Source organism: Salminus brasiliensis, chromosome 2 (assembly GCF_030463535.1).
Source record: "Salminus brasiliensis chromosome 2, fSalBra1.hap2, whole genome shotgun sequence".
In the NCBI taxonomy this organism is placed as follows: Eukaryota; Metazoa; Chordata; class Actinopteri; order Characiformes; family Bryconidae; genus Salminus; species Salminus brasiliensis.
Genome location: NC_132879.1, coordinates 45433902 through 45449278, shown reverse-complemented (window position 1 = coordinate 45449278; position 15377 = coordinate 45433902). Strand labels below are relative to the sequence as shown.

Sequence of the window (15377 nt, the reverse complement as noted above, 5' to 3'; positions counted from 1 at the left end):
AGAAGAAATTATTTGTCGTATTCATATGGCAGTGGTCGTACCTTGCTCACATTATTGGCTATACTACCCCAACGGTTTCCAGTGGCACTGCTTTGTTCCATCCGTATCTATTAGGATACTTATCCTTGAGCATAAATGAGCCTGAGTATTCGTCTGGGTATGGAAGGAAAATTGTATTTGTAGTTTTCTGGTTCACGTCGACTTTATTGATGGTTCAGATAACTCTTCCACAGTCACTGAATAGAACATTAGGCTCATATTTAAGTTGTTCACCTATTAAAACAATTACTTTATACTAATTACTATAGGTGTAAATTTGACAAAACAAATGATCAATATTCTGCATTATAATCTATGCTAAGGCAGTGAGGTGAACTCCTTACAGGCAACATAACTATGCTGTCTGTGTCTGTTTTCTACTAGAAACCTGACCTGTAACAAATGGCTGATTTGTCCTAGGTTAGTCTTAACATTTGCCTCAGAAAAGGTCAGACATATATCTATGCTGTTTGAATTTGTGTGCATTAGCGTATTGTTAGCTAACAAAACCACAGCTGGACCACTTATTTTACTATCAAATGTGCAGCAAAAATGACAGTTAATGTTGGCTACACCACTCCAGTCCAGACTGGTTTGTGTCTTAGGTGTATAATATTTTGGAGAGAATTTCACAGTCACGTTCAGCCAAACATCCAATAGCAAGCAAGAAGTTGTTGGGCTGCTTGTTTTGTACGTAACCAGATTCTGGGGTGTACATTAGCGTGTCGAGCTATTGGTGGTTGGCTGCGGAGGCCGTGGCGTGGTGTGCTCATAATGCAGCAGGTGTAAAACTATCCCAGCCTGTTGGAAGGAGCAGACGCCTTGCTGACTCTGAGTACAGATGGATAGTCAGCAATATGACCAGACCGATGAAACTTTAAACAGACCCCAGTGTTCGGTAACAGATGCTGGCTGGGGCTTATTTGCATTGTGTGTCTGGTAGACATGGTACAGGTGTTGTGGCTGGATACATTGTTTGGGTTTCACTGTCCCCCTTTTTTTCCTGTGCTCTCAGAGATTGAATCAAATGTATTCTTTTATGGTGAAGTTGGGAAATAGTGACCTATTTGCCACCTATTTTCTTTTAAAAAGTTGTTTGAGAATTCCAAGGAAGTCATCTGCAATGTTTCACGTGTTTGTCATGTCCTCAGCAGGAAGCTCCAGTTTCAGTTTGTGGTATTTTGTGGTCTGTCTACATTCTTTAAAAATTATGAGCGCAGCATTTTTACTACCTTGGAAGCTCAGCAACCTCGCAAATTGCCAATGTGCAGTGTTTGCTAATAGTTAAGAGCATTAGATATCAGCTAATCAGTGTATCTTCTTAAAAAAGTATTTTAAGAGATTCTTTGTCCTCGGCAGGACAGTGTGTGTGCCATACCTCAGTGTGAGTCTCACAACACTGTGCTCACGCAACAGACCGCGAGCCGTGTCAGACCTGTCAAGCCAAATTTTGCAAGGCCTGCAGTGAAGCTGGTTAAGCCTGTGGAAATACCCCCTTCAAAACTGGGTTATGTCATCGAATGTGTGTCACACGGGCTTCATAAGAACGTATTACAGCAATGTCACCCTGAGTTGTACTGAGCAGGTATCCTTATTAAGATCTAACTGCATCCACGAGTGACTTCAGTGGAACAGCTTCTCACCAAGAGATGCAACTGTTGATCTTGTTCATTCACTGTTCCTCTCTGACCATATTTAGTCAATGACTATCTCATGAACCCAAGCGCACTTGAATCACACTTAATCAGTAAAATCATGACTCACCCGTTCTCCTAATGACTCCTCCTGGTGGGTTTTGCTGGTGCTTCGCTGGCCTTTTCCATCCCACCAGGCCAGGTGTCTTTGGACGTGGGTCTGTGGTTGAGCTCGCTCGGTAACTCAGCTAGGCGTTTCTTGGTGCATTTTGATGTTAATGAGATACTTTCTGTGTCAGCTGGTTAGCTGCAGAGCTTGTTTGGCTTGTGATGGACTATCCATGAAAACTTGGAGTGAAGAAGTGAAAAACAGATGCAGAGGAGCTCTAGAGCTATAGAGCTTTTGAACCAGCACAATGTGTGTTTTGTTAAATTATGGGTATTGGTATGAGCCACTTGCACTGAAGTCCTAATGCTGTCCTAGTGTTGGTCATAATGCACGCTAGTGAGGCAGACATACCCGCATTTGTGTAATTACATTTTAGACTATTGAGTGTTCAGTCTATGTAGTGATTATGGGGTGTGCACTCTTTACAGACAACACATCCTGTGTTGTCTGGCCTCATTAGACCTGCTCATTTCTCTAAATGGTTCAGTCCTTCTAGGGTTTAATGGAAGTAGAGGTAGGTGATGTGGCAAACCAAAACTGCTCTGTAGTGTTTTAAAATGGCGTCTTTATCAGTTTTACACTCAAGGCCCCACTTTTCTTTTTATTTTATTTATTAATTTTTTAAAATAAATGTATTGGACCAAACACTCCTTAAAGTAAGATGCTGATGTTGCAATGGTAACTTGCACATGCTTTTACCTGCCTAACGACCACTGATTGACTGACTGGTAGGTCCTGTAGGGGTGCTTCAACCTTTCAACCTTTTGTGGTATTTGGGTCTGTTTTCTTGTGTGGACGGTAAAATGTTTAGAAACGTTGCTCGGGATGTGATACAAAAAACTTTCTTCAAATATATGGCTTAAATACAACTAAACAGGCCTAATTATGCTCTTCTTTTGTAATGTAATTGCAGTTGTTCAGTTTTATGTACTGACAATATCCACCATTAGCTCAGAGAGGCTCATTGTGGTGTAATAGATCACAATAATTATCCAAATATTGTCATTTTGTCCAGCCATATCAGAAAATTATAAAAATCTGTCATAACAAAATCACACATCTCTGAAATGCTAAATTCCATAATTGTTTTTGTAAGAATAAATGCAGCATGCATAGAAGCTGGGCCATATGATTTCAATTCAGTCTCTTGAGAAACTACATTTATTGTCCCCTCTCAAACCAACACGCTTGAGTGGATCAGGCACATCTCTTAGCCTTTAGGTAATCTGGCTCTGTAGGCCAATGAAAAGCAAAGGCCATAGATGTGCCAACCAGCGTCTCGCCATCAGTGAGCAATTTCAGGCTGTGTGTGCAGGTGTGTATGAGACGTTCTTCATCTGTTCCTCAGGGACTTTTTTGTAACTGCTGCTGCAGTCCCCGGTGTGTTTCCTTTCTTCAGATTATTTAAGTGTATCCTATCAGTTCTGCCTCTGCTCTCTTTGCCTCTCCAACTCTTCCGATAAACAGGGTTTTCTAATGTCTCTCAGTGTGTTGACCTGAATTTGTTCGGCAAGTTTGAGAAATGTGGGTGGTTGTTTAATGGGGGCCCCAGGGCGGACCACTGAAATGATGCAAAATGTTTGTATCCGAGTAATATTAAAATATTTTTAAAATATTTTTTTTATTTCATTTTTCAAGTAATTTTGGATTATTTCTATTGCTCCATTCATCATGAAATTCTGATACAGTGTAAAGAACAACTGCCAGATTCACATCATGTCAGAATAAAGTAATTAAAAATGGAATGTCGACATATAGACATAAATAAATGTGTTCATTTGAAAATGTGAACGTTTTGGTTTTCTATGAAATTGGGCCCTTTTGAAACAGTGTTTAAAGAGCATTCTGATATTGTTTTATTTATTTATTTATTTATTTATTTATTTATTTATTTAACTATGTTCTGAAAAGTTTTTTTTTTTAATTATTTTTTATTTTTTTCCCCTCAAAGGTAGAGAAGAATTATTGCCTGACATACTTTTAAGAGCCAATGTATATGTGTGTGTTGGGGAGAGCGAGTGTGTGTGTCACATGTCTGAGCTTCTGTGTACAGAGGTTATGCTGTACAAAGGTTACTTCCTGATTGGTCAGAATCTTAGTGGAACGTATGACCATTTCTCTTTCACTGGTGAAAGCCAAGAAATGGGAAGCTGGGAAGTGGGCTGGAACAGGGGTGAAGGTAGTGATCCTTGTTGGCGAGCACAGTGAGTCTTTCGAACTCGGAACATGTAAATAGTACAGCTTGGTGTTATCACTCCTCCCTTCCATTCAGACAATTCCCTGAGGTCAGAACTAGACTGGAGTAGAACAGCTCTGTGCTGTGCTGCTGAACGTGTGACTCAGAGAGGTGTTGTAGAGAGATAGTGAGAGACCCTCATGAATGGCAGGGTTTCAGTACTATTACTCCAGAGAGGCAGAGGGATGCGTGGTCAGAGACTGGACTCCCCTGAGAGGGTGTCGAGTTAAAGAACTCTTTAATTTCAAATGCCTGCTCTCTCCCAGATCGCGCCACATGTTTCTTCGGAGTGTGTTGGAGGGCCTTTGAAGTGAACTGCCAAATGTTAATCAAATACACAAAACATTAAAAAAAAAAAAAAGCGGTGGGCAGCCAACTCCAGCGCCCGGGGAGCAGAGAGGGTAAAGGGCCTTGCTCAAGGGCCCAACAGTGGCAGCTTGCCGAGCCCGGGAATCGAACCCACAACCCTGTTTTCGATATCCCGGCGCTCTAACCGCTGAGCTGTTGAGCCACCACTGCCCCACTAGAGCCACAACTGCCCCACTATGTGTGCATGCCTTGGCCATCCATGGTAGATAAACTTAGCTGGCATTGGCCTCTGTACTCCCTAACATCGATAACGTAATCCAGACTTCATGCTTAGGAAATCTGAGCTGTTTTCCAGTGCCCTGTTATCTTTTGCCTTCCATGAGGACATTGTAATGAAGGCTGTTGAAATCTGTACATGGTGACACTCTTCTAAAAATAAAGGGCTTTCTAATGGTTCTTTGAGGAATGCAATAGAGTAACCATGTTTGGCTCTGTAAAGAACCATGCTTGTTCTAAGAGATGTAGGAGTGTGAAAAAGATCTGAAGACCTCTATTAGGAACATGGTTATTGGTCGAACCTGAAGAGTGTAACCACTGTCTTTTTAATAGCAGTGATTTTAGTGATCAGCCATAACATTAAAACCACCTGCCTTATGGTTATAATATTGTGTAGGCTCCTCTTGTGCCACTAAAATGGTTCTGACTCGTCGCAGCTACAAGACATAGCCAACATTTACAACATTCATCAGTTTGTTCTACAGTAGCTTTTCTGTGGGTTCAGACCAAGTGGGCTAGCTTTCGCTCCCCATGTGCTTCAGTGAGCCTCGGACACCCAAGGAAGGATCATTTGTACTTCCTTGGAACCAGTCTTGGTAGGTATTAACCACCGCTTACCGGGAACACCCCACAAGACCTGCTCTCACCCAGTCATCTGGCCCTTGTCGGAATGGCTTTTTATGCTTGCCCAGTTTCCCTGCTTCCAACACACCACCTTCAAGAATTATCTGTCTAGTTTATCCCACCCCTTGACGGGTGCCACTGGAACTAGATAGTCAGTGTTATTCACTTTAGTCTACGTCAGTGCTTTTATCGCTGTGGCTGTTCGGTGTGAAGGTTGCATAGGTTGTAGGTTCACCAGTGCTGTTGTGGCTCACAAGGGTCTGTTCAAAAAAATAAGTCCATGTCAAGCAAGCTTGCAACTCTGCATAATTAGGCAATTATTAGTACAACACTGAACTCTGAGGCTTATCCTAGATCTCTGTGGCAGTGAATTTTTCTTCATTGAATGGCAGAGAGAAAGCTGCACCTGGTCACCCACATGCCTGGTGATTTATAGCTGACCTTCAGGCCTTCTGTGCTCAGCATGTTGTAATGCTGAGGGACAGCGATAAGGAATTATTGATGCAGTCCACAGTGGAGCAACACCATTATGGGCCCGGTGTTCTTGGAGATCATTGAAGGACATGAGGTGTTTTTGGAAACTGACTGGGGTGGAATTGGCATAATTGAGTGTAAGGTAGTGGTTGTAGTTCATGATTATGTTCTCAGTCCATTCTCAAAGTCCTAGTTTGTCGTTGAGTGCTTTTGTCTAATCACAGAAGGGTAACTTGAAGAGAGTACTGTCTAAATCCTATGGGCCCTGATGGGCTCTTTGTAAGGACAGACTAATAAGGTCGCCATACATACTGCTCAGAGGTCAAGACGGTGTGGCCTTGTTAATGGTGAAATCCTAGCCTCTTAACCAGCCTATGAAGAGAGGTATAAAATGTGTCTACCGCACAAGGCACACCAGAGCAGTTAGAAGTGTGGGAGTATTCTACCTATATCACTTAGATACCCTAGCTCTGCTGTCACTATTGTAATTGATGAAACTCCGCTTGGTTACTGAAGAACACACAAGTGAACTGTGTGTCCTTCACCATTAACTTTCCATCCAGTTGGCATGCCTTTCAAAAGGCCCAGAACAAATTGCCCCCAGCTTTCCAGGAAAGGCAGTGGATGGAGCTATGTCCCACCCCTACTCGCCCTTCCATCCACACTACACTAGCTCTCCCACTCATACTCTACTATTACTTGTCATTGAACACTTGCCATTCCCTATATGTATCCTGTGCTTGTGCACATGGGTTCCATTAAGTATGTCGTCAACAAGCATGTGCTCTGCCTGCGGTGTCTAGTCACAGAAAGTATATTTAGCTTTGTCCTTAATAAAAAATAAATAAAAATATTGAGGGATATCAGATGTTGCACAATGCACTGTAAGCTCTTGTTAACAGTTTTTCTGACCCTCCTTTTTTATTTTATTTTAATTTTAATCCAATTTATTTTAATTTATTTATCCAAATTATAATCTTTATGCATTCATGCATGCTAACTGAGATCACCCTCAGTTTCCAATGACTTACTTTTCTTTGCCAAAAAGTCTACACATTCCCATTCTGACTTGGGTCTCTACTTTGTGGTTTGTGGTGCTGAAGGTGAAGGACAAAGCTCTCCAAGTTTTCTTATTTGATTTAGGAAAAGCAGCTTGTGTCAGAGGAACACTGAACTGGTTAGCTGGTTAGCAACATGAGGTGTGCTGTTACAGGCTGTGGAAAAACCTAGAACCTTGAGAGCAGTACTCTGCGCTCGTTTTCATTGAGAGGCTGAGATTTGTGCTGAGATGTTATGGGTACAAGCGGTGCAGCACCTGAATAATAGTGGCGTTAAAGATACTGCAGTAATATGTAAAAAGTCCCAATGGTTACTTTGTTGCAGCAGGTTACCAGGGACTTATCCTATATGTTTTACCATGGACTGGAGCATGGCACGATGAAGATTTACACTGTGGTGGTTAGGGTGTGCCTGAATATCATTTGTTTCTTTCTGTTTCAGAGTGTTTAGCTTGGTGCAGCACCTCTAGCGTTTGTTCCAGTGTTTCATTTCATTTTGTTTGTTCTTTTGATCTAGCTTGCTAAATTAGCTAACCACGTCTCAGAATATTTGGTTATCGGTTCCTAAACATATTATAATGTAAATCCCCATTTTAAAATTTTTAGTAGTTAAACTCTGGCGAAGTTAAGGAGCATCCAAAGTTCTCTTATTATGAAAAGATATTAAAATGGGGCAGCAGGGTCGCACCATGTTTAGTGAGTATGTCGCACAGCTCCAAAGGCCTGGGGTTGTAGGTTCGATCCTCACTCTGGTCGCTTTGTAGGTTTGGTGTGTTCTCCCTGTGTCCGTGCTCTGGTTCCTTGTGCTAAATTGCCCTAGGTTGTGTGATACCCTGCAATTGACTGGCACCCTGTCCAGAGGTGTTCCTGCCTTGTGCTGAATGATCCCGGGGAGGCTCCAGGATCAGTGTTGCCAAACGTTTGCTTAAGTTAGCAATAATCAGCATTGGACAGCTCTTTATATTTGAGCCATATTATAAAGGAAGAGCAAAATGTGTAGGGGTGTTTATGTATCTGCAGATGCGTACATAAATGGATATATTGGCATCATCATTTCAATTCCCTCATCAGTGCTTCCCTAATTTAGCTAAAGAGAGTGCGTCACCCTGTAAGCATTTTCCTTTCCCCACTGATGTCACAATTCTAAACACTGCAGTTCTTTTCAGTCAGCACATCACACCCGGATGTGTTCTAGCCTTGACTTTGAGCAGTATGGAGTGTTTCAGTGTAAAGTAGCTTATAGCTGATACAGGTGATCATCATTAAGAAGTCTGATTCTAATCTGCCCTCCACGTTCCCCCATAATATGACCTGTACTCAAGCTAATCTTACAACGGACCCCTGGACAGATGAGTCTCGTACTGGTCCCCTACCGAGGCCTTATTGCTATTTTAATGCCTGACCTGACTGTCCAATTACAGTTTTTCTGTCCTTACTGTACAAAATGGCTGTGATGGGAAACAGTGTGAGGTTTCTGTTTTAGTTGTGTTTTCTATTCAGTTTATATCATCTAAAACAATTTAACAACAAAAAGAAAGGATTAAGCAAAGCCAATAAGGCTCCTAGTATGTCTTTTAATACTGTTTGGATGCCTTGGAAGTCTCTCTAGAACAGGTGGCCAGAGTATTAAAGCTGAGTCATGCAGAAGCCAATGAGTGCAACAGACTGACTTAAAGCCATTGTGTATTAATGTAGCTCCAATAAGCAGATATACACTGAAAAAAACAACACTCAAAAGGTTCACTTACATTCTTGCTTGAATGCATTTCTTTACTACACTTTGCTGATCTACACCCAGTACAGTGTCATTTTGTCTGGTCTTTCAGGAGGTCATTAAAACAGTTTGGTTGTCGGGGCAAAATAATTGATTTTTAAGTTGCTTATAAGGTTCTTTTATTGATTTCTGAGGTTTATCTACTGAAGCCTACAGGGCAACTGGACAATGTGCTTGCGCAGCGAATAAATAGCATGGCCCACAGCAGGCTTCCACTGAACGCGCTTGGAGGAAAACATTGGTTCTGTTACATTGGCTGATGGAAATACACACCTGCTAGCGTTTCTGTAATTGAGGAAGAAGGAGGGCCGTTCTACCCACCCAGAGAGAACAAGGACGATTGTCCCAGCCTTGAATCTGCTGCCTCTTGATAATTGGGTCATGGCTTTTTTTTTCTTTTTTTTTTTTTTTGTATCTCATACAGCACGGGCTGTATTTGTGGTAAACAGCCATTAAAGTTCAAGGGTACTAAGGTACTGGCCAGGTCACCACATAGACTTAATACTGATCCCTTAGTAAAGTGTCACAGTAGGGATGTCCAGATTAGTGTTCTCTGTTCCGCCCTCTAGTGGAAGCCTCCAGTAACATGCGTAGCATATAGGCAAGTATGTGAACAGTTACGTTTCATTTATCTACGCGAACACGTGGCCAAACGACCGGTTTATCTGTATCCCTAGAATTCTGATCTCATGCAAAAAAAATGTATACATGATTTTAAATTTTTAAATTTTTTTTTATTTAAATTTTTTAATTTAAATAACACTTTTGCCGGTATGTATTAAACATGCTGGAGAGTTAGCTTGCGGATTCCAGTACTGTTTGTTTTGAAATGTTTATTCTTGCACTGCTTTCTGACTTTTTACCCATTTTGAGACTGGAAGGAGTTATTCTAGTCAGTTCAATGTGTATGCTGTGATCTTACGAGACAGGACAAAGGTCACAGTCTATGCTTAGAAGCTTTTTTTTTTTTTTTTTTTTTTTTTTTGGAAACCCTATATCTTCATGGCTTTATGCTTTCAGGTGACTCACCAGTTTTAGTTAGGACAGTGATAAGGCGCAACTCATACTTGAACATCCTCGACTCATAAACATGCATTATCTTTAATACACACGCTTTTTACACACAGATACGAAGGGCCTTATAGGTCTGGGTCTTTCCTTCACCAGCACATATGCTTTATCTAGCTAGCGCCCCTCCATTTCCCCACAGTGGCCTCCTTGTTGGCAAATTGAACTTCTTTTCTCAAAGAGCCGTCCATCTGCTGATCCTCTGAGGCACGAGGAGTCTCGACAGAATCCACAGCTGCTTGCATGCACACACACAAGCGCGCACACACCACGCACCACAACACTGAGGAAGAGGGCATGATGAATACTTGAGCTATAGATAGCCCCATATATTAGCACTGCGATATAATTTAAAGAAGTTAGCCATGGCATCACACATCTAATCCGACACATTTAATGTACGCATACATACTGTAGAGCAGCAAGGTTTGAGCTCTCAAGCAGACCCCTGAGACACTTAAACGCTGTGCTGTCGGAGACTTGCAGACTCGTACATACACAGAACACTTCTACGCAGAGCAGTGTTTTGCTGGCGGCCATGGGAAATGGGTTAGTCATGCATTATAGATCCTGACCTAGTCTTTCCTCAGAGCCTGGCCAGCTCCTCTTACTGACTGGTAAGGTCCCCTCAAATTGAGAGCCACACCTCATGCGTTGCTTGGCCAGTAAACCTGACACGCTGGCCACTGCAGCATGAGTGCTGGCTTCAGCTCTGTGTTTTTAACATGACTAAACAATGGCCTTTTTTTTGTGGTCTGTGTATATTGCGTTTCCTGTGTGGTGTGGTGTGGTGATTGGCTGCCGTTGCCAGAAGAAAGCTTAAGCTAATTCAGGATGATTCAGTGATTAAATTTCGAAACAATGGGTGCATGCAAAAATGCTTGTGAAGTCACATCTATGCAAACTGACTCTATTTGTCACATTTGATTGCATTTATATATATATATATATATATATATATATATATATATATATATATTATATATTACACACACGCTGTGGTATGCCTCTGAAATTTTGCCTAGTGTACAAACCACCCTTTTTGTTTCGTGATTATTCCAGGTTCTCTCATACTTTCGGTGCATTTGGTCAGTAGTCTTGACTTGTTTTTTTTTTTAAACTGTGGCTTTGAATGGAGCAGAATAGACTGACCCCATGGACAGTTACGAAGTGGTAATGTGGAAAAGCGTGACCTAAAATACCTTTTTGGAGACCAAAAATGAAGAAAAAAAAAAACATGTTAAAACGTTGCGTCAGCTTAAAATATTGATGTGGACTCCTTTCCAGCCCAGGTCTCAGACTCTTCCATTCAGTAAGGCAAATGAAGAGTTGTATAGTTCTCTGTGTTAAAAAAAAACCTTTCCTTGTTTGAGACTATTTCAACCAGCCTAATGGGGCTAATTTTCAGATCCCGTCCTGTGGTCTTACAAGTGTTTCATACCCAAAACATACAGGGTCGTTAGTAAAGTAAGAACACGAATCCTAGAGTGGCTACCTCAACAAAATGCCCTAAACAACTCAAAAGGCTTTGTCTAATGAGGTCAGTTAAGCTTCTTGGACAGTAGCAGAGTACAGTTTGAGTAGTTGGTAAAGTTGTATAATAGTTTTATAGCAGACTTCTGCTGCGTTTCATTTGAACTGGGATAGACAAGATGGCCGCATTGCACGTCAGCAGTACTGAAAGCAGTAGTATTATAAAAGCTATACAGTTTATTAGCACGTCTGTGTATTTGTCTCAGTTGGAAGTCGCCAGCTTCTATCTGGGGGCATATTTCTATGGTGTTTGGAGGTGCAAAATACTGCATAATGCATTTGTCAACTGGTATCGCCAACAATGCTAACCTGGGACGTTGAAAGTAAGACCTGTTTTGATGAGATTCACCATAAAGCACCTGTAAAAGATTGTCGGACCAGTTTTGGAAAACTCTGAACTCTGAGTGATCTGAATGTGTAAGTGGGACACAGTCAACTCAGGTGTGACATCATTCCCAGCTTCGACTTCTGAGGTTTTTATTTTTTTAATTTATTTATTACATATATTTTTGACTTCACATTTAAGAAGCTTCAGTGACCTGCAGGACTAAAATGTACACAGGACAAAACTTGCTGAGTTGCCACAGTGGAAATGGCAGTGTCCTAGGGAAATTAAGTAGTTAAATTGAGTACTGCTGACTACTGAAGGATTCAGGTCTTTAGGGCTCCACTGAAGGTGTTGTAAATTGCTTTTTACTAAAAGATTACTTTCTTAGCACTTATAACCGCTGTTGTGAGCATAGACACAGTGACCTCACAAAGCCCCAGAGATCACCTCCCCCTGGCCATATAGGTATTTAGAGGTGAGGTAAAAGCAAATCTTACATCAGCACTTTTTGTGAGAAATGCCTATTTTTCCTTCTGTTGTGTTGTTACTTGATGCAGACCAGGGAGAGCTTCTATATGACATGTAGCCAAGTTTTAGAAGAGCAGTAACTCCTCAGCTCTCTATTCTTGACTTAAAGAGACCCTCAGCTGGATAGCATTACTCTAATATGCACCCTCAGTTCAGTGCCATTGCCCTGTAATCTCAACAGTGCCAAAGAACTAAGCCATCTTTCCCACCCACTTAGATCATGGCCAACTGCGAGTCCAGACCACAGATGGCTATACTATAACTGCTGGGGTTGAAACGCTGAGCGATTTAGTCTGACTCTGCACTTGTAAAACAGTGGCTGGTTGTGCAGCTCTATTTTGAGAAGGACGTGTACATGATCCTCGCCAGCACTAAACGCGGACGTTTCAAACTCTTTTGGGAACTAAAATGGAAAAGTTGTGGCCCTTTCCTAAAAGTTCACCACATGTGACCCCTCCTCATGAATAATACAGTCCATTACCACGCTCCCCCTGGCTCCAGAAATCCATCCACAGTTGTGCGATTGTGTTGTTGTACACTGGACTATTCATAGATTGCTTCTGAGGACCCCTTCAAGTGGGTCTATTTATGGAATAGTGTTCAGCATTACCGAGCCCACTGAAAAGCATTAAGAAGGACACTGAAGCACTTTTTTTTTGTTGTTGTTGTTGTATTGAGGGTGGGTGTGCTTGGCTGTCTATCGGCGTGTTGTGGTTATAATTAGATGACTGGGCCGCGCTGTGGCTGACGGAAGAGTGTTCCCGTAAGGAGTCCATTTGATCGAGCTATAAACAGAAGCATTTGTAATGTACTGTCATTGCTTTGTCCTGTGTTGTTTTTTGGGGGGTATTGTTTATTTTCCCCTCTCTGTGGTGTCCGGCTCAGTGGTCTCTGTCCAATGAAGGTGCTGAGCTTGCCTGCTCATTCAGTTGTAACCCTGCAGCTTGTGTTGGGACTGAAATACTGACCACTTCCAGCATTTCCAGCATAGGAGACTTTCAAGGTCAACAGTGTCATTCTCTTAGCTACAGCTTTGTTTTTATGGCTCTTTTGGAGATATAATCTTGCAGATGCAGGTGTGTGGTGGGGGGGGACGACAAAAACGTTCTCACTTTGCAGGGAAACTGGGTTAACCTACAATATCGGGACCAACCAAATGCAAGCAAGGTTTATGTGTAGAGAAGTCACTGGTGAAGATGATAACCACCTACTGGCTTATTGCTTATCCACCTCCCACCCTTTTTACTAATACGGTCTTTTTTTATTTTTATTTAAACATAAGACATAATTTTGTAACACATTTGCAGCAACAACAATTAGCATGAATATTAAGAAACACATTAAATTCTAATGTTAAAGTTATCAAAAAGCTAATATCGTTGTGCTCATTATCACATCATCAATAGGGCCTGCAGTGATGCTCTAATTACGTTAGAGGTCCTAATAACATACAAGGTTTTCGAGTCCTTCTTATGAAGTCCCAACAAATAGGATTGTTTACTTGGCTCTGCCAAGATGGCAAGATGGTCCGAGTGTCTTTTAAGGAAGCTAGTGGCAACAGTGGCAAGGAAAAACACCCTCAGAACTCCCTCAGCAAGAAACCTTGAGAGGAACCAAGACTCAAAAGGGGAACCTATCCTCCTCTGGTCTGCACCGGACAGCACAATAATAAGCAAAACAAGAAATAACAACGATAAAACAATGCTGAATCAAGAAAAATAAAGACGATGAATTCCATGCAGATATGCAGTCACAAGCATAGTCATGCAGTGAGGTGAGGATGAATCGATGCAAAGAAGAGCCTTTAAAACAGAAAGGAAGGGGAAAACACAAGGACTAATGTGGTAAAATGTTTGAGCCCTAATAAGCACGCTAGCAGCTGCATTTGTAAGTAGTTGGAACTTTTTTGCAACTTCCAACCAGTAGGGCATTACAGTAATGCAATCTTGATGTTATGAATGCATGCACCAGCTTCTCTGCGTCTTGTAAGCAGAGTACATTATGCTGTTTGGGAATATCATGTAGGTGGAAGATGATCTTTTTAACTATGCAACAGTTCAAACGAAAAAGCAAAATTGGATAATTGTTTGGTAACTTTTAAGAATCTAAACCTTTTGTTTCCAACCAAAACTTTACATTAAAGACATAAACAAACATGCCTTTAACTAGTGCTGGACCGATCAGTGTTTATTGGTGCAATATTTCTTACCGGTCATCTTTCAGTACAATCAGTACTTTATGGAATCATAAAGTACTACATTTTAAAATTGTGTGAATGTCTGTGCATTCACATACAAAACTATACAGTGGAGCTTAAAGTGCAGCGCCATCGCTTTGGACACCATTGGTTTGCTGTTGCTGCTGTACTTCTGGTGGTGGTTAAATGTGGTCTGCTCTGCAGTGCTGTTTTGGGTGGTAAGTGGTGTTTGTTGTCTTTGCTGTGTCCTACTTCTTACTGTACTGGGCTGAGTGATGGACCACTACCCGCAGAGTACTAGTCTTTACTCAGCGAGCACCATAGTTACATTTACATTTATGGCATTTAGCAGACGCCCTTATCCAGAGCGACTTACAGAGGTGGGACAGTGTAGTGTTAGGACTCCAAGGACTCCTATTGGTGTAGCGCAGCACAGTCACCCAGACCGGGAATCGAACCCCAGTCTCCCACATGGTGTTTTAGCTCAGTGGTGTTATCTGTTGCGCCACACCAACCACGTACATAGTTGTTGGTGTGGCCATAGTTCTGTCTAGCGTTTAAGCTTCAGTGCCCTGTGCCCAATGATCCTTGCATAGAGCTGCTGTAATTCTTTAACTCATTAATGTGATCTGATTGGCTAGTTAGAGCAATATCTGCAGGTTGCAGATCGCATATTTTGGCTGATGGCCCGATACTAATACATATCCAACTGATTTTTCCATCTCTACAATAAACCCCACAGCATTTGATCAGTAAGATCCACTAAATAATGACCCTACAGTTTGTAGTATGTGTTTATTGGGGATGGAACGTCCTGGGCCCAGGCCCGTTGTGTGTTTCTGTGGGTGTGTGTTTGCAAGTTTAATTGGTGGTAGGAGGTACTTTCCAGCACTAAAGAATTACTTCTGTCAACCCTGATTAATAAGATGCACCACAGCCTGCAGGCCAAGCCTGATCTGCTTAAGAACACCTCATTAACCTGTCCCACTCCACAACACCTACTTTCACTCATCTATCTCCTCTCTCTCGCTCCCCCCTCTCTCTCCCATGCTTTCTCACTGTCCCTCACTCACTCTAGTTTTACCACCAGCTACTTTCGTAGCAGAACAGGAGTGCAGAGGTGCCATTGT

The 15377-nt window shown here is 41.8% G+C and overlaps 1 protein-coding gene across 1 annotated transcript in view; it reads left to right on the top strand.

The window, feature by feature from the left end:
• adipor2 (adiponectin receptor 2) overlaps positions 1-15377 on the top strand; it is a 36540-nt gene that overhangs the window by 11012 nt on the left and 10151 nt on the right. The gene's annotated exons all lie outside the window — the stretch shown is intronic.